Genomic DNA, 15,126 nt, shown 5'->3' with positions numbered 1-15,126 from the left:
AGAAAGGTCAAGGAGGAGGTTTATGGATTTTGTAAAAAAAAGAAATGCAGGTGGTTGTTTTAAAAAAAAAAAAAAAAAACAGATGTAGAGGACCAGTGTTGGGGGTAACGCGTTACAAGTAACGTGCGTTACGTACTTTTCTGGAGTAACGAGTAAAGTAGCGCGTTACTTTATAAATGTACACATTAATATCTGAGTTACTTTTTTAAAAAAGTAATGCGAGTTACTTTTCAGTTCAATTATTTTGCATAAAAAAAAATCAATACTGAATTAAAATGAACGCAGTCACGTAGCAGCGGGAACAGAAGCTGGTCAGAAGCGGAGATGTCAAACCAGAGCATTACATTACTGTGATGAAGGTATTCTTATTATTTTGAAATAGTCGAGGAAAAGGAGTAAGGAATAATGGTTAAGTGTAGATTATGTGTTGATGAAAAGCTCTTGTCAACTCCAAAAAATACCACTTAAAAAAAAAAAAACATCTGCATGCAAAGCACAGCACTACAGGTGTGTGTGTGTGTGTGTGTGTGTGTGTGTGTGTGTGTGTGTGTGTGTGTGTGTGTGTATAATGTTGAATATATGCACCATTATTCAATGTTGCATATATGGAAATGGAGAGAGAAATATAGAAAACTTTTGCCGACTTTCCACCACTGCAGCTCTATGGACTGCTCAGAATAAAAGTTTTCCGTGGGAGACACATGTACAATGCCATCACAGCGGAGAAAGAGAGCAAATTAACAGCTCATTTGCTCTTTGTGGGAAGAAAAACTGCCACGGTCACTGATAATAGCGCAAACTTAGTAAAAGCGTTCAGAATGTTTCAAGCTGATGATGAAGCAGAGAATGATTCTTTCGGGAGTAACTCAATATTGTAATGCATTACTTTTAAAAGTAACGTTGCCCAACACTGTAGAGGACAGAGAAGTATGGAGGCAAATTATAAGCTGTGGCGACCCCTAAAGGGAGCAGACGAAGGAAGAAGGAGAAAAAAAAGTCAATCAGTTGTAGGTGTTTGGGGAAAAAAAAAATGAGAACAGAGGTCATAGGTACCTCAGATATCTTTAATAAATTGAGAGAAATAAAGATTCTAGACAACCATGAAAATCTGGAAAGGACCACAGTTTTTTCCCCCCATGGGTGCAAACAAGATTTTTATATATATATTTTTTTTTTTTTATGATTATTATATTATTAGAGACCTTACTCCTCTGTACACAAACCTGATTACAATTAGCAGAGAGATGACATAAGCAGGATGTAATGATTTTTTTTTTGTAATCACAGGTCCATCGCTAATGGATCATCATCATGAGATCTGACATGGAGAACGCAGCCAATATTTCATTGGGATTCTCTCACAAAGTGCGACAAACAATCTTACAAAAAAAAAAATAATAATCTACTAAAGACACCTTCAGCTACTGTACACTCACTACACACCAGAAGCATTTTATTTCCTTCAAAATAATTATACTTTACTTTCTAGTAAATCAGCAGAGATCGAACATTTATTGCTATACAATGAACACAATACAAACCCTCCAACGTCTTCACTCAAAAAATCCTCATGGAAACACGGCGGAACGGATGAGTGTGCTTTGAGAACCAGATGATTGCTTCTGAACTCTGAAAGGTGGAGGTGTAAACTCAGGGTGAGGAGAACTCATCTTTCCTTCGGCCCCTCGCCTACACTCAGCTCTGCCCAGGGAGCAAAAAAAAAAAAAAAACACACGCTAATAGCCCACATACTGAGCTGTTTTTAAGTGTGTAGGAGAGAACAATAATATCTATTAGAGTAGAAGTTTTTTTTTTTTTTACAGCAACACACATCTGGTGCACAGGCTGCATAAAGGTGTCACACACTTTACACTCCTTTTTGAAACATTGCGGTATGTTGAAAAGGCTGTTGTGTTGGTTAATGCAGTGTCGAGGTGTACAATTCGATTTGTGTTTTAAGAATTAAAACCTCACAGATCAACCGTTTCTGACTTTTCTATAACGTGTCTCGATGTTGAGGAATAGTGAATCTTTGAGATTGTAAAATCAGTTACTCTGACACTGTTACTCAAGTCATATTGGAATGGGTGACTTTTAACTTTACGTATCAAAACTCTAATCTTTTACCTTGGCTACACAGAGAATTCCATAAAAATGCCCTAAAATTCAGACAAGCAGACTCTGATGCATTAGGCTTATCTCTGTTATTATGTGCATTGATCATTTCTGTGCTTATACCTTAATAATTCTGATTCTTATAACTGGATTTAAGTCAGAGTGCTGATTTCACTAAAAAGGGGAATATAGGTAGCTTGAAGCAGAATATCGGCTTGATGAAAATGGTATATAATCATAAATTGCTATCTAAGGGATGCCATTAAAAAAGATTTATACAAAAACAACCAAAAACTATCGATGTGGCTGTATGAAAAAGCGATTCTTTTGTAACAGTGTCTGAAAATAATTAAGTACAACATAAACTCCGGAAAGTTCTGTTGCTTCACACCCAAAGGCAGGACAATTTTACACCTGAAAGCAGGTGCGAGCAGTTTTGTACATCTGGCCCTCTGTGTCTTGTGTCAGAAAACCAAGACACAAGATTGTCTTGGTATTCTGTAAGTGGAAAGTTTTTTTCCACATAACTTATTATGACCTTTTCCCAGTTGCTATGGGGATTTTTTTCCTTTTTTTTTTTTTTGCCACGATCTGAAAAATAGGACAGAAATAGGCAAGTATCCGAGTAAATAAAATCAATCTCAGTCTACATGTATGTTATGGTATATAAAGAGAACTTTTTGCAAATTCCTGATTAATAACCTTGTGCTCATCTTTGGCTTCCTTCCTACTTAAAGGTTTGAGCTGATGAAGATTTCAGCATCGATTCCACTGACTTCAAAGCGACCGAGCTAGAAAACCATGTTGTACATTATTTGTTAGGAATTATATAACAAAATATAGTGTTATAAAAAAAATTTAAAAAAAGTATAACCTTCGCAAAACATCAAGAGTGGCATAAATACAAGCCTGAGGACATCATTTTGCAGCCCACAGAATTATTGTACTGAATGCATGGAAACAATAAATGAACCGATAATGCACTGAATATTGGTAAGATTTTACAAGCAATGGAATAAACAGGCTGTATTAATAGGTTGAGGACAGGAGTGGTCAAATTGGAAATAAAAATTAAAGTAGAAGACTATATGGTCTCCCACATAGGACTCTACAAAATGACAAGGCTGCAATGTAGCCATGAAGAAATCTCACAATAAACTACAGTACAAGAGAGACACATTGCCAACATTCTGACGCAGAACCAGCACATTACAGTGGCAGTGGGGACATGGCAGAGCATCAGCTGTGTAAGTACCTATGTTTAATAGTTGAATGGGAAGATAACTCAGGAGACAAGGGGACTTTGACGGAGATTTCGGGAATTTCCCGACAGGTGCTTTTCAGTCCGGCACAAATGGAAAAAAGAACAAGCAACAACACAATGGCAATATTTTTATGCTTTTAGATTCAATCCAATTCTCCAATGCTTTCAAAACTCATACTTCAGGCAGGATTTCGTACATGAGTTCTGTCAGCTCACACACAAGGCACACAAGCAATCTCACCATGATCACATATAGGTACAAATCAATCTACCAGCTGATACCAGACCATGTCCTGCAACCACAATAACATACATAGCATGTATGTACACATAATACACTAGATAGTATTAGATAGAGTTTTTATTACACATAATTCTTCAGTTTACATGTAAGTTTACACCAGCATGGCCCAAAGATTTATTATCTCAAACATTTTCAATTTTGCTGAACAGAAGTAGGGGAAAAAAAAAACTTTCAGACTATTTTTGAAACCTTTGTACACCATTTGCAAGCTTTAGTTAATTGGTTTTAATTGATTTTCACTTACAATCCGCTTGTAAATTGATTTCAGACATTTTGTTTTATTTAATAGTAATTCACCAATAGAACAGCCTCGTTTCACAGTCATTCAGAGTACAGCTATTGAATTATTTAAAACCTATTAAAAGGTCACAATTATCTTGCGAAATCTTAGATTAAAAAGAAGGAATGGAAAGAAAAATGTACATCCGGTCTATAAAAACGTCTCGCTAACGTGGTAAAGGCGCTTAGCCTCGTCCAACACATGGGGGAAAAAAATAAATAAAATAACTAAAGAAATTGCAGCTCCATTTGATGGTCTTCTATATCAAGGAAAAGAAAAATCTGATTTTTCATGTTCTGTCATTTCATGCAGAGGTTTATGGATCTTTTAAAATTATTACTGTACTTTAAGAATCCATGCCAACTTATGCAAGCTACAGTAGAAGCTACCAGCTGGCATGATATTATTTGAATAATCTTAATTGGCATGTACCACCTTTCTATTTATTGTGAGTAACAAAAACATCATTGATTAAATGGGTAAATTCACACAATAATCATTTTTATGAATGCCTATTTGGATAAAGATTTGAACCAAGCCACTTCTTCTTCTTTAGGTGCTTATCCTTAACACAGGAAAACAGCATTTACTATAATTAAGCAAAGAAATATCAAAATACACACCACTAGCACATTCTATAGCACTAAAAATACAAATCCCGGAAAACAGATTCAAAAAATATAATTGGACAGGTAAAAACAGCATGGGTGTCTAATAGATGTGTGGACTGGTTGCTGGCACTTTTCACCCTGCCACACTATGAGAGCCAAACAAGAGGCTTATCTTGAGTTATATATTACATGTGACATGCAGAAAATACATATAAACACAAACACACACACAAATATTGATTGTGGATTTTTCCCCCTGTCTGACTTAAAATTAAATGCATTTGTTGTATAGTTGTATTGGATGACCATTGGACTCCCTGTGCTTTAGGGTGTGTGTGTGTTTTAACAAAGATCAAGTTCTGACTGGCTTCCCATCTAAGGTATATGTCCCTCTTTATTTTCTTTTCATCTTCCTAAACAACTAGGGTGGATTACTATAAAATATATATATATATATATATATATATATATATATATATATATATATATATATATATATATATATATATATATATATATATATATATATATATATATTTGCATTCACACTTATTGGACTTTCTGCATGTAAACATTTGAGTTAGTTGTTTGGCATTTGTACAGCATGTACACAACTTAAACAACTGTAATCTATAAGAAATAAACCATATACTGTAGGGCAAAAAAAAAGGTTTTGGGAGATATGAGTTTTCCAGCCAAATGTGATTCTTCCCCAAACTGCTTCCACAAAGTTAAATGTACACAATTGTATAGAATGGATAAAATTTTCCAATCATTTTTAACTAGGAGGCCCAAACCTGTTCCAGCATGACAATGCCCCTGTACACAAAGCCGTGGGTTTGTGTACACTCATGGGTTGGAGTGAAAGATCTTGAGTGGCCTGCTATAGGGATCACCTACATCACATACATCAGCACCTGATTATACCAACAACCTTGTGGCTGCATGAACACAAATCTCCACACTCCAAAATCTAGTGGATCATAGATAGATCCCAGAAGAGTGGAGGTTATTATAACAACTAATGGGGAGTGTACGTGGAATGGGATGACCAAAATGCAAAATCTTATGGTCAGGTGTCCACAAAGCTTTCTCCATATAATGTATGAGTGTCTGAGAAATAAAGTAAAGGATTAGTTAGTTGTCTTCAGAACAGCACTGATATGAATCAAGGTTTAATTGAAACATAGTACCAGAAGAGAGAGAAGAGAGAGAGAGAGAGAGAGAGAGAGAGAGAGAGAGAGAGAGAGAGAGAGAGAGAGAGAGAGAGAGAGAGAAGCTCTGCAGTTATAGAAAAAACATAATCCCCCATTTTTTTTGTCAAACAAACCCCAAACATATCCTTTTTGAATAGTACGCAGGTGTAACTATCGATATCCTTTATTCACCATTTCAGACTGCACACAAGAGGCAATTTCCTTAATGTTTGTCTGATTATTTATTTCTTTTGAATAAATTGAGTTTCTTACACAACCGCTGCTGTGTCAATTTACTGATTATAACTCTGTGCTGATGCGCTGAAAGACAAAGAATATCTTTATTGCTAATTCCTAACCTAAAGTAGGATTTAACCAAATCCTCCGCATCCATTTTATGCAAAACAGCAACACTTTTCTCGTCATTCTGTGATTTTTTTCTCTAAAATATGACCACTTTAAATGTCGTATTGCTGCAGCTTTATTCTCAAAATATTTGTATTTTATATTCAACCTTGTCCTCGTAAATTCGATTTTTTTTTCTCAAAACATTACCACTTTATTCTTGTATGGCTACGACTTTTTTCTTTAAATCTGAGATTTTTTTATTATTATTATTCTTTTTTTTTTTTACAGAGCACTAAAACCCCATCTTACTACTATTTGATAGAAAACAAAAAGCAGAACTAAATTTTGCTCACACAAAAAAGCTACACGAAGGAGGATGAAGAATTTGTGACCACATGGTTCTTAACTTTCAGGCAGACAGGAAGACTTTAAGATGGTGGCCGAGGTGCTCGAGGAGTTATGCCTGGAAAGAGCCAGAATTTGGTAAGTAAATTGTTAATTTCTCAGCTGTTCTGCTTTAGTAAATGGGTTCTGCCCTCTGCCCAGTCAGTGCCCAGCAAAAATTGGGTCATTCTTAATGAGTGGGTAAATTTACTTTCTCATTGTACTTAACTAATTTTTACATTTAGATTTTATTTCTACATAGTTTCACTCTCAAAGTCTCAAAGACATAAGCAACTTTTACTCCCAACTCAACTACGTTTATGATTTAATACATGGAATTTTTTTACTATATTTTAATTGATAATGATAATAACATTTTGCACCTCTGCTGCCTGTGAGTGACTTTCAGCATTGCTGGCCTCATTTTCAGTCCAAAAATCTCAAATAAATTCCAAACACTTTGAGAACCAGCTTTGGTTAAAGTTGAATTGAAATCTTGCCCCTTTCTGAGACTGAGAGATGCATCAGATCACAGTCACCTCTTAATATTTGGTTGTACTTTATCTACAATTATTTACTTTCATTTTATTTTTGGCGTGAAAGAGGCAGACATAGAGGACAGAGGACAGGGTGGTATGGAGACGGATGATCCCCTGTGGCGACCCCTAATGGGAGCAGCCGAAAGAAGAAGATTTACTTTAATTTTATTTGTCCAATGAATATTAATGCTTCTTCTCCTTTGTGACACCAGACTGTCAATTTATTTGTTAATTGAAGATTAACCTTTTTAAAAGATTGCTTTACTACTTTGTCTTTTTCTTAACTGACTTGTTTAATCTTTGTTTCTTCGTGGCATGTTGAAGAGGCTGCTGTGTTGATCTGGGTTACTGTCGAGGTGTACGATTTGATTTGTATTCACCAAAATAAAACCTGAATCGGTTTGAGGACCATTACAGCAGTAGGACCAGTGTCTAGTGCAATCTATTCATGCTTGCAAGGTGAAAGCAGCAGTGATTGAGTAAACTATGGATCACTACCTAAAACAATAAAACAGCAATGGTACAGGAATATCTAGGGTAAAGCATTGGTTTCATTCAATTCATTTTAATTTGTATAATGCAGTGGATTTCTTCAGTAATGAAAGACTTTAATTTGAAAAATTTCTAATTTATTGAAATATTAAGTTCTAAAATCAATAACATCAAAGTTGTTTGTTTGTGGTTGCTTTGAGTGTATAAACTTGATTTCTAATAGAGAAAATTATAAATGAAGATTAATGAAGAACAAACAAGAAATGCTATAAATAATTTATGGTATGAAGCCACAGAAATGCTCACAAAACCCAAATGAAATGTCCTGCTCTAATTATAGGGACGAATTTACCTGTGCTCAATACAACATATTGTTGGTCATGCTTGTCCTATCCACTTCCTTTACCTCTCTTCCTAAAGAATATTTATTATTGAAAAATACACAATCACCTATTTTAGTAGAGGAAGTAAACTCACATAAACAAGCAAGCCATTGCCTCTGGCTACTACAACCTCCTGGCATGACCTTCTGCCTGAAAACACCTGCGGAAAAATCCTATCACTCGAATCCAACATGCTCTTTATCTGTACCATATTCATACGAATGATTTTACAAATTAAATAATCAATCAAAGTCAAGATGGATCATACATTAACATTAACCCAGGGCTTGAGAAAACGTGGGTGGATGCGAATGTTAAAGATCAAACTAGAACCATGGAGACAACAGGGATATTATTAAGAGCCCAGCCTGGGTCATTCTCTCCATCCCTTCATCTGACCGTCCTTTCGATCCGTTTCATCTGTCAGGTTTCTGTGCCTAGGTACGTTCCCCCACAGCTAAGCCCACTGCACCACTCCTGCTCTTCACTGATCCTCATTTTGAATCCATCTGACTGGCTTCCTCCTGCCACTGGTGTGGTTGTTTTCTAACTTCCATCTGTACCATCTGTCTTTCTCTCTCTCTTTTGCTTCCTTTTACTTTCTCTCATACCTGGTCTGAGAGATGCACTTTATTCTAGCTCTCTCTCATACACACACACAAACACACACACACACACACACACACACACACACACACACACACAGTCGAAGAGCTGACCCCCGTTGATGTGAAATCTGTTCCGACACACTTGGATTTCCGCATAAATCTCCGGACACGCATCATCATCCTCTCCATCATTATGGTCCTGTGTTCAAAAATACTTGACGCCAAACCAGTACCAAAATTCATTCTTCACACTCTGACTCGTCTGCAACCTGTCTCCTTAACATGTCAATCTTTCGGACTTCTTCCATCTCTTTTCTTTTTCCTTGCTGTACAAATGGAAATAAGGATCTGGTAGAAGCTTCTTCTGGTAGCCTTTTCTTCTGTCACTGCTACTAATTTTCTTTGTGTTTCATCGATGATGATGATGATGATGATCTATGCATCTGAACGCATGTGACTTTGTTAACCAATTATTCAATGCAATCTGCAATGGTTCCACATCAGTGCTGTTATTATTAATTATCATTTAAAGCTGGTCTGTTTTTTTTCCTCCAATATGGCGCTTCTTGTGTGTGACATAGCATAGCTTTCCATCAAGCTTTCATTTGTTTTCATTTGTTAGTGTTGCTAATGCCTTTAGACAATGTTAGACAATCATGTACAACCATGTGTGTTAATCTAGAAGCATTGCAATCTCACTTCTGGCTACCAACATATGCAACATTGCTTATGAATGGTCAACATACTGTATAGTGTGTATGTAATTTTTGAATAGTTGTTTTACTTTATTCTTCTGTATAGTGAACTGTACTTGAATATATACACGCTGTATATCTTTAGGAGACAAATTAAGTAACAGCATAAAACTACAAGATGAGATAATAAAGTTCTTGATAGAGGTTTGCCAGCTACTAATGCTCCTTTGTATAAAAACAAGGGGAAAGGTGTCTCCTTGTCTCCGTCTCCTGCTGTGTTGGTGACTATTTGCTCCAATGATCTGAGAGAATGCCAAAGCTGTGTTGACCTTTTAGTATTCCTATGATAATGAAGTGGTCTGAGAGAGAGATATTTATCTGAGCCTGGACTGCTACGTCCCCTTGCATGCTTCGTTTTTACTTTATCACCTGAGTGCTTTGTTCTCCTTTGGAGAGACTGAGCCCCCCAAAAAAAATGTGTATAAAACCAGTTCTTAAAGTCAGAGTTGATGATTGCAGCACCGAAGCAGTACGCTCTGATGTGTAGGTTCGTCTGCAAAAAAGACTACTGCTGAAAGACATCCAAGTCTCCTGGTCTTTGCTGAAAAAAAAAATACTTATTTACACAATGTGCAATATTATTTATTAATTTATATTATTTTCAGTACTTTTTAAAATGTACACATACACTGACCAGGTATAACATCGAAGTGAATAACAAACATTTTGTTCTCAAAGATGGTGTTAGACGCAGAAAAAATGGGTTGTGATGGTTAGATGACTGGGTCAGAGCATAGGATTAAGGGCCTAGCTCAAGGGCCCAAGAGTGGCATCTTGGATATACTGGGGCTTAAACACCTCAACCTTCTGATTAGTTACCCAGAGCCTTAACCACTTAGCTACTACTTCTCCAGCACTATTTGTAAATAATTTTAAAAGGCCCATAATAAAGAAAAGCCTTTGGTGGAAAATATTAGTGGCCGTTGCTTTTGAATTATTATTATTAGTAGTATCATTATTAATTTATGTGTAGAGGAGGAACAGGGTGTATACCAGTAGAAGAATGCTGAGCATGGAGCCACCAGGCAGGAGGAAAATGGGAAGGCCAAGGAGGAGGTTTATGGATGGTGGTGAGAGAAGACAGGTAGGTGTTTGGTTTGAAAGAGGCAGATGAAGAAGACAGATATGGAGATGTAGAAGATAGATATGTTGACAGTAATCCTCTTTGGCAACCCCTAATAGGAGCAGTTGAAAGATAACGATTATAATTATCTTCATCATATTTACTTTTGCAACCCAAACACAGTTTATCAAAAAGTATATCTATATGTGTTGCACAAGTTTTGGCACCCTTATATTTAATAATTTGCGATACAATCCTATGACAAGATGAGGGAGGCACGATCGAGATGGTTTGGTCATGTGCAGAGTGGGGACATGAGGTATATCGACGTTGAGGATAGAGCTGGCGGGCAGAAGAAAAAGTGTAGAGGTGGTTGCTCAGTGGTTAAGGGAAGACATGCAGGCAGGTATTTGAAAGTGGCAGATATAGAGGACTGAGTGATATGGAGACGGACGGTCCGCTGTGACGACCCCTAAAACAAGCAGCAGAAAGAAGAATAATAAGGAGATCATTTTCCAAGATAACAGCTCTGAATCTTATAAAATGCCTGTTGAGATGGCAAAGGATCTGAGATTGTTACATTTTTCAGAAGCTCTCCAGATCCTTAAAATTTTGGTGCTGGTGCTGATGGATTCTCCTCTTCAGTTCACTGTATATTCCTTTGCTGTGTTTTTACTTGCTCTGCATTTCTATTTGGGGAAATTTCTTGCTCTGTCTGTGCTAGTCTAAATTTCAACGTTTGTTTATTTGGCACAGCTGTGCTTTGATTTATAGCTGTAATATAGTTTTGTGTGCATATGAAAAGCCTGGGGAAAACAGTTTTTGCTAGGAGAAATAGATTGTAAATTCTTGTAAAAACTTGTTTTCGGACAGTTTGTTGCATTTTCACGCCTTCACCACCAGAACAGCCACTTTATTGTCTAATGTCTACAACTGCTGGACACATGTGGACCACTTGCACTTACCTGCAGTGGTTTTATAAGAATAATGGAATGTTATCCAGACATTTCTTTACAATTTGACAGCTGCTTTATCTGCAAAAGCAGGAAAGCATGTTTCTTTTGGTGACTCCTGTTTAGCCTTCGCAGTAGCAGGCCATGCATTTGGTACCTGGGCCTTCACTGGTGACTTACCTGACTTAATCCACCTTTTAATACCAACACTATCATGTCGCAATTATAAAGACCTATAATACTGTACAAAAACGCAATATAACAACGCATGGTATTACAGAGAGAGAGGAATTTTACATATGGAGGGTAAATACCATTTTACTAAAGCACGAACCCAATTAAGACTCCAAACCTCCACATTACAACCAAAACTGTGCACCTACATCATCTGGAGCAGTTCAGAATCAATATTTGTCTAATAACATGACAAAAACATAACAATGTAAATAAAATACAACCCACTCACCAGAGATGCAGACTCATAATGTGCAGCGCTCCTCAGAGGCTGTAAGCCAGTGGTATCACTCGTATTTACTGGTATGGAAGTGGTGAACAAACCCTTTGCCGTGCTGAGATAAGCTAGCTAGCTTCAGGGTTGGCTGACCTCTTCTCATGATGTCTAGCTTTTCTTCAAAATGCATTTTTAAGTATGTCCGAGACCAAATCAATTTCTCTTCCACCGTAGATATAAAAAGGTCAAACTCAAATGTATTCATGTGTGCAGCACTACAGGCTATACTCGGCTATAACAGTTTCCCTCTGACCAACCAATCAGAGGACGGAAAAATGCTGATGCTACTCTGGGCGAGCTAGCTGGCTCTGTGAGGCGAATATGAAATCTAAATGGTTAAAGAAACAGAGCTATTTCTTAAGGAGACTATGGTAAAAGGGCCAGCAGTACTGACTTTGAAGGCCCTGGGCAGATTAGATTGACATGGCAGCACATAGAGGCTGAAATCTGATTGAGCAAAAAAACGAACATCCACATACACGTACTGGAAGCAGTGCAGCCAAGAGAAACACTACGAAATGAATAGAATAAACTTTTGGGGAAAATGTAATACAATTTTATGGAACACATATTAGAATTTAGGTTGTAAATGTTGGTTAGTGCTTCTGATAGTGTTTAGGGCAGCAGAGAAGACTGCCTGTATACATCATCTGTAGCAGAAGTATCAATATTAACCTTAAAACCTCTGGGTTTTTGTGCATTTTTTCTGTGCATTACGGTTTTCTAAGGGATTTGAAATGAAGGCAAATTTTGTGCTTTTGTGCAAATTCTACAGGAAAGAAAATGGAAAAGTATACAAATGGTTCATGAGAAAGAGTAATAGCTGTTTTGAAATGTTTTGGCTGACCTTTCCTCGTGATGTCCAGCCTTTCTTGAAAAACCCGTCCTGTAAATTTCCTTGTAATTGTATTTGTGACCGAATTCAATTTGTCTCCTCTGTCAGTCATTGTGGAATGAAAATAAAAACAGCTATTAAATCCGCACAAATATATTTCAGCTTGTGCAGTTTGCTACAAATGCGACTAGCGCAACTCTGAACGTCAAATCAAATGACATGAAAATGCTGACATGCTCTGATGACATGCCTCAGAGTGACCAAATTGCAGTCTGATTGGTTATGGCAGTGTAGATTTCATAGTAAAAAAAAGTCTACAGTAATCATTATCCTGGCTTCATGGCAATACGTGATGTGACGGCTGAAATCTGATTGGATGGAGTCTCGAATCGAAACTCAAGCTCAGTGGAGCAGCAGAAGCAGTGAACCCAAGAATAAAAATACACTATGAAATGAAGGGAATAAACAATTGAGAATAATTAAATACATATCATTTAAGTCTTTGCTGGCCCTGAATATGAAATAAAGAATTGTCCATCTTTTGTGCAATGCAAAGGAATCAAAGATTTAGTCTTCTATTTTTAGCTTTTTTTTTTTTGTTTGTTTGTTTTTTTGTTTTTGTTTAATTTAAGTGGGCAAAATTAGTAACTTAAAGAGTGCCACAGTGTAAGTGGTACCTAAAGTACAAAAACTATGATTGAACATTTTCAAAAGGATGTTTGATTTCTGACAAAATGTTGACTTTACCCAGAGGCGAAGACAGAGGCCAGGAAAACCAAGCAATTGCTCAGGATCCTTTTTTAAAGAAAGGCCCAAGGCAATGAATATCAAGCTGGGAACTTCATTCTTGTAAATTGTCAGGAACAAGCATGGTGAGTGAAATTAGGTATACTGAGGCAATGTAATAGTCTGCTCTCTGCAGGTGTGGCGATTCTTTGGTCAGAAGTCCAAAGGCATTTTTGTTCAGGAAGTTAAAAAATGGCACTTTCTTGACGGTTGGGTTTCTTATCACCGGGGATGAAACCGTTGGGACAGAGTTTCAATAGATGCTCAGACTCTCAAATGGGTGGATTAGCAATGTGTTTCATAATTTACAGCAATTGGGTGGGTTTGTGGCTTACGAGAAGAGACAATCAAAAAACTGTCATGACGAATAAAAGTGTGAAAAAAGCCTGAGGAAGAGAAGGGGAAAGATTGCAGTAGACGGAGTGTCATAAATACATTAATGACACCCACATACAGTAAGCAGGTGATTGAAAATACTCTGAAAACTCGTCTGATATTTAAATTCTTCATCCCTAGAGCATCCTGATTTCCAATTTTCAATTGGTTTCTAAATTCGGCTCATCGAGTTGCAACTTATCTGTTTCATAATAACATGCCCTGTTCGCTAAACTTTTCCTCTTCTACAGAATGTTAAATAATTTGCTCATCCCTGCAATAGCATTCAGGTTTTAATAACTAGTATTGCTGGCTTACAGAGGAGTTTCTTGCCCATCTTGTTTTAAATGAATGCAATGTATGAAAAGAATCACAAAAGGAATTTTTAATGACAAACTTGTGATAAAACATGAACCATTGTTTGCTTTATTAATTAATAGCTTTTGTATATTCAATATTATATTTTAGTTGAAGAGTCTCAATAATCCAAAAAGTCATATCTACAAGCTGGCATGAAAACCAAAAAAAATAAAAAAAGACCATGTTGGTGTTGAGTCCTTGTTGGCTGCTTTTCCTTCACTTCAATTCACTCATTCCAAATCATCTTCACTGGACAGTTCAGGTGATCGTGGAGTCCAGGTCTTCTGATGTAACACTTCATCACTTCATCAACATGTGTTTGGGGGTAAGTGAATGCATTTGTGCAGTACGTTCAAATATATATATTTTTTTTGATTGACTGTGTGTGTGTGTGTGTGTATAAATACATACATAAATACGTATAATGTCTTCTGATTCACAGCTTCAAACAAATTATTTTAATGATTTTATTAGATTTTTAGGATTTTCTTGTCTTCTCGATGGTGTGGCCGTTGGTTGGTTTTCACTCATCTACACTTTCTAAATCATAGTGTTAATATCAGATATGCTGGTTTCTAGAGACCTTGCCAAGCCATGTATTTAATTCATTATATGTTGCACTGTAAGAAAATCATCCATCAACTGTCTCTTTAATCTCTTAACCGTCAAACATTAATTAATGCGACGCAGTTTTATATTCTAATATTTTATAAATAAAATAATCATGTCAGTTGCATTTATTGAACATAAGTGAAGCTGTCAATATACATTAACTGTAATTAATGCAGCATTGCATTAACTTCATAAAATAGTGTTTAAGCACAATTAGATATTTATTCATTCATTCATTTTCTCCCGCTTATCCGCAATCCGGGTCGCGGGGGCAGCAGTCTAAGCAGGCCCCCGCCTTCGACTGCTGCCCAATCCTCACAGCACAGTCCCTTACGGTCCCTCCTGCAGGTGG

The sequence above is a fragment of the Silurus aristotelis genome (assembly GCF_946808225.1).
Source record: "Silurus aristotelis genome assembly, chromosome: 17".
In the NCBI taxonomy this organism is placed as follows: Eukaryota; Metazoa; Chordata; class Actinopteri; order Siluriformes; family Siluridae; genus Silurus; species Silurus aristotelis.
This window is presented reverse-complemented; position numbering follows the sequence as displayed.